Source organism: Aquarana catesbeiana, linkage group LG06 (assembly GCF_042186555.1).
Source record: "Aquarana catesbeiana isolate 2022-GZ linkage group LG06, ASM4218655v1, whole genome shotgun sequence".
Lineage (NCBI taxonomy): Eukaryota > Metazoa > Chordata > Amphibia > Anura > Ranidae > Aquarana > Aquarana catesbeiana.
In genome coordinates, this window is record NC_133329.1 from 60,010,098 (window position 1) to 60,015,699 (window position 5,602).

The window sequence follows — 5,602 nt, forward strand, 5'->3', positions numbered from 1 at the left end:
AGCATGGTGGCCTAGCTGTACCAGATGTACGCACATACCATCAGGCAATACACCTGGGGAGGCTAATAGATTGGTGCCGCCATCAGAACTCCAAGTTGTGAACTGGAACAAAATCAAAGCGAGATCCCCCTCAATAGGGCCCCATGGTGCTATACTTCCCTGCCGACTGAAACCAAACAACACCCACTGATAGGGAACAGGACAAAGGTGCGTGCACAACTCATCACTAAATCATCCGTATCCTCCCCCAACTCGCCTATATATCCTATCCTGGGCAACCCTGGATTCATGCCAGGAGTGCGAGACGTGGTCTTTTGAAAGTTAGGCGAGACGGGCAGACACCAGGCCTCCCACTTTAGTAGGGCAGGACGATGGTATACTATAGCGTACCTATCTGACCCCACAGGCCCGTTTCGCCTGGACTTCCTGGGAATGGGAACGGGAACTGAATTGTCACTTTAATACAACTAAACGCCAACATATACTTAGATTTACACACAAATCCTCCATATGTACCAAGATACAGGAAACAAACTACAAACTCCTGTCGAGATGGTATAGGACACCAGTGATACTCCACAAGTTCTTCCCAGCGACGCCAGACCTTTGCTGGCGTTGCGGGGCAGATAAGGGAATGCTGACACACATTTTCTGGTCCTGCCCAGTCTTAAACCATTTTTGGCGCACGGTGCACAAAGTTGCTCAAAAATTTACAGAACGCACCATACCAGATGACCTGGCATTCTTTCTCCTACATGCGTCTAACATCCCGGAGAAAGCATACAAAACATCTGTGATTAGACATTTATTAGACGCGGCCAGAGCCTGCATACCACTTCACTGGAAATCTACATCCCCACTGACAATTTCCTCATGGTTGACAAAGGTAGAAGAAATTAGACATATGGAAGACCTCATTCTCTCAGCGCAGAATAGACATAAAGTTTTCTCTAAAACATGGCAAATGTGGATCATGTTTATATGCTAGGACGAGGGACAAGCTCTGAGAGAACCAAATGGAACTGTGTAATGACACACCTTCTACTTTGTCCTTGTACCCCCCAGTAAGATAGCAACAGTAAAACCCTCCTGACACTCCAGGTTTATGGGACCACACCCTGCAAACTACCTTACCCCCCCGACCCCCCCATGCACCTGTATCCCCCCCCCTTTCTTATCTCTCTCTCAAATTCTAATCTATCATCCTTTCTATTATTCCAGGTAAAGGAGCTTTTTTTGATAAAAAAAGAAAATGTTGGGACTGGACAAACATGGGCCGTCGACACCACACTTCATTATGAAACCGGGACACAAGTAACCCCCCCCTTAGGAGGGTTTTCTCTCTGATATCATTGCATACTTAATTAGCAGAAGAGATACCAGGGAACCTACTGGGGGACACATGAACCACCTCTCACACATTATTTTGCCTATTTCTACCACGTTACATCACGAGGTTACATATGTTGTTCAGTTTGTAATGTTAATACCAATAAAACTCGATGTATCTGTAAATGGATAATATATTGTTCAAATGTCATATTCTGTAACATGTTGACCCATGGGGGTCTCCTGTTTAAAAATAAATAATTTTGGAAATTTCTCTCTATTCCTTATCAGGAACTCTCTAGCTTCCTGTTTTTGGGAATATGGCAGGATGTCTGGAATCATAACCTCAGGGATCAGAGGGGACTCAGTACCCTTAGGCGTTACCGGGAGGGACCTCGCAGTTAACACCAGTCTATCCTTCCAGGGCTTTAACAGGTTTATGTGGTAAATCTGTTCGGGCTTCCTTTTCCTGGTTGATATACCTTGTAATTGACCTTTCCAACTCTTTCAATTACTTCAAAGGGACCCTGCCACTTAGCCCGGAACTTGCTCTCAACAGTGGGAACTAACACCAGGACCCTGTCACCAGGTGAGAAAACACAGAGTTGGGCCCCCCTGTTGTATATCCTCTGTTGGGTTGCTTGGGCCTGCAGTAAGTGTTCTTTTACTATTGAAATGATTGCTGCAATCCTCTCCTGCATTTGAGCGATATGCTCAATGACACTTTTATGGGGTGTCTGCTCCCCCTCCCAAGTTTCTTTGGCTATGTCTAAGAGTCCCCGAGGGTGTCTCCCATAAACCAACTCAAATGGAGAGTACCCCGTAGAGGACTGGGGAACCTCCCTGAGGGCAAACATCAAGTATGGTATCATGAAGTCCCAGTTTTTCCCATCCTTGTCAACAACCTTTTTTAACATGCTATTTAATGTCTTATTGAAGTGTTCCACCAAGCCATCCATTTAAGCATGGTACACCGAGGTTAACAACTGCGTCACCTTAAATAACTTGCACAGCTCCCTAGTTATTCGTGACATAAATGAGGTGCCCTGGTCTGTAAGGACTTCTTTAGGGATGCCAACATGACTGAACACCATAAACAGTTCTTTGGGAATGTTTTTAGCAGACGCGGTGCGTAAGGGAACTGCCTCAGGGTAACGGGTAGCATAATCCATGATTACAAGGATATGCTGATGACCCCGGGCAGACTTGGGGAGTGGACCGACAAGGCCCATGGCAATTCTCTAAAAGGGCATTTCAATAATGGGCAAGGGCACTAAAGGACTTTGGAAGTGGGGTAGTGGAGCTGACATCTGACACACAGGACAGGATTGACAATAATTCTCAATATCTTTCTGTATCCCGGGCCAGTAAAACCTGCGCAACACCCTTTCAGTAGTTTTCTCAACCCCTAAATGGCCTCCTAGCAAGTGCCCATGGGCAAGTTCCAACACCACCCATATGGCGTAGGGACCACCAACTGTTCAACCACTTCATCATTCTTTTTACATACACGATACAGTAAATCCTCATTGCTGCTGAAATAAAGAAAACAGGGCCTGTCCCCTGGTTTGACAGATACATCATTAATCACTATTACATTTTCCCAGGCCCTGGCAAAGGTAGGGTCTTTTCTCTGCTCTGTACCAAAATTTTCCTTGTGATCATTAAGGTCAGCCAATTCCAACGTAGGCTCAGATTCAGCAGATGGCTGTCCAGCTCTACTGGTTGTGGAGACTTCCTCAGGCTCCTCCAGCTCTCCTGCCATAACTGAGAAAGGAAAACTGGACTGAGAGGAGTCCCCTGAACCCATATTGTCAGTAGTGGTCAGGAGTTCTGGCTCTGCCACTGAGTCAGCTCCTGCGACCGGGTCGGGATGATCCCACAGTTCCCAAAACGTAGGGAAGTCCCTATCAACGATGGCCTCGTGCACCAAGTGGGGCACAAGTCCAACCAGATAGGTCACTGTACCTAAGCCAGTTTAAAATTGAACAGTGGCTATAGGATACTCCCGGGTATCCCCATGTACACAGATCACAGCAACTTTTTTAGCATGAAAATTCACAGTTTCAACCATCTCAGCTGTAACCAAAGTCCAGGACCGTTTTTAAGGCAGGGCAAAAGGGGCAGCTGCCCTGGGCCCCATCATTGTAGTGGAGCCCAAAGCAGCTGCCTCATACTTGCCAACTATACCAGTTTAAATTCCCTTATCCCCTGAAGTTTTAGTCCCATGCTGTGTCCCAATATCTCAGTGTAAACTTCTGCTGCTGCCCAGCTTTATGTAAATAGTCATGGACTGCTGCATTGATATGTAAATAGAGGTGGCATTCATATGTATATCATGTCCCCCCGAGGTCACATCCACCATTACTTCTGCTGAATGCTGCCCACTGGGGAGGTAAAGAAGCATGCTTGAAAGTCCTGCCTACAGCTGTGGTCATTAAGCTTAACATCAGCCTGTTCTGCAAAAGTAAGCAAATTGGAGGTGGACCCTTTTTCAAAATAACATGGTGCCACAGCACCCTGAATTTTGGTGCATGTGCAGGCAGTGAGGAGATAATGTGCTGTAACCTTTACCAACCAATCAGTGAGCAGTAATGCTGTGCACTAACTTCTTGCAACCAATCAGTGAGCAGTAATAATGTGCAGTAACCTCTAACAACCAATTAGTGAGTAGTATAGATGTTCAGTAACCTCTAGCAATCAATCAGTGAGCAGTATTGATGTACAGTAATCTCTAGCAACCAATCAACAAGTAGAAGTCATGTGCTGTAACCTCCAGAAAATAACAGTGAGCCGTAATGTGTGCTGTAACCTCTAGAAGCCAGTCAGTGAGCGTTAATGATACACTGTAACCTCTAGCAACCAATCGCTTCCTAAACTGATTCAGTAAACTGATTTTGAGTCTAGCTGCTATTTAGTGTATGTCTCAAAGCATGTGGAGAGCGAAATTACGTGGAAGAGGAGGCCCAAGAAAATGTTTGCACGGGGTCCAATCAATATTAAAGACGGCCCTGCCAAAGTCACTAGACTTCCAAAGTCCAGCAAGGCCATAATAGGCTTATTGTTAACAGTCATTTGGCACGTGTTTTCCCAGATTTGGCGCTGCAGCGCATGAAACAGCCGCAAACATAGACGGCCTTCTAATAGATAGATCACACTGCATTGGTTCATCTGTCAGTGGACAGTTTACTGCAACATGTCCCAGTTCTTGGCAGCGAAAACACCTGACGTTTCCCCAGTTTCGTTTGCTGACAGGCAGTGGCTTCCCTTGCTTGGGATGCCAAACTTCAGTCCTGGCACCAAAAATCTTCCCCCCTATTTCCTTGCCATGCTTACAACCCACTTCCCCTGGAACAGTCTTACCGATTGGCTTTGGGTGGAGTCCGTGCGGCTGTAGGGGTGGTGACAAGGCTCTCTGCAGCAAGGTACCTTTCAACGAGTTCCACCAGGTTGTCCGCCGAGTTGGGGTCTCCATGACTCACCCACTTCTGCAGGGGAATTGGTAGTGACCACAGGAACCGGTCCATGACCACACGCTCCACTATTTGTGGCCCAGAGAGGGACTCCGGCTGTAGCCATTTCCTCACCAGGTGAATTAGGTTGAACATCTGCGATCCTTGGGGCCTCTCGTTTTGGAAGAACCAGCTGTGGATCCGCTGTGCTCGAACTGCCAAGGTGACACCAAGTCGCGCCAGGGTTTCCCGCTTGACCTTTTCATAGTCTCCCGCTTCTGCTGACTCCAAATCATAGTAGGCCTTCTGCGATTCTCCAGAAAACAAGGGGCGACCAGTCCTGCTCACTGGGTTTTAGGCCAACCTTCCCTCTCAGCGATCTGTTCAAACATTAGCAGAAATCATCATCTGCAGTCATCTTAGATGGCTGAGGGCTTGTCTCCAACATCATCAACTTTAGCAGGTGACCACTGTGCTAGCATCTCCACAACCTCAGTCAGGGTTTTCCTAACCGATTTTGCATCAGTGGCTAGCTGTTCAAACAACATCTGCGATTGCTCCTGTACAGCACCAATCTGTTGGCACAGCGCCTTGGTTTGCTCCTGTGCGATAGCGTTGGCTTGCTGTAGTGCAGCGTTTGCTTGCTGTTGTGCAGCATTGGCTTGCTGCTGTGCAGCATTGGAAGACACCAATTGTTTTAGGATTCCCTCCATGTTTAGTCACTCTAGGTACTGGCCTTTTAAGTAGTAACTTACTACAGCTGCCCACATTCTCCACCATATGTAACCTGGGGGACAGGTAGCAGGTACAAAAGATTCCTG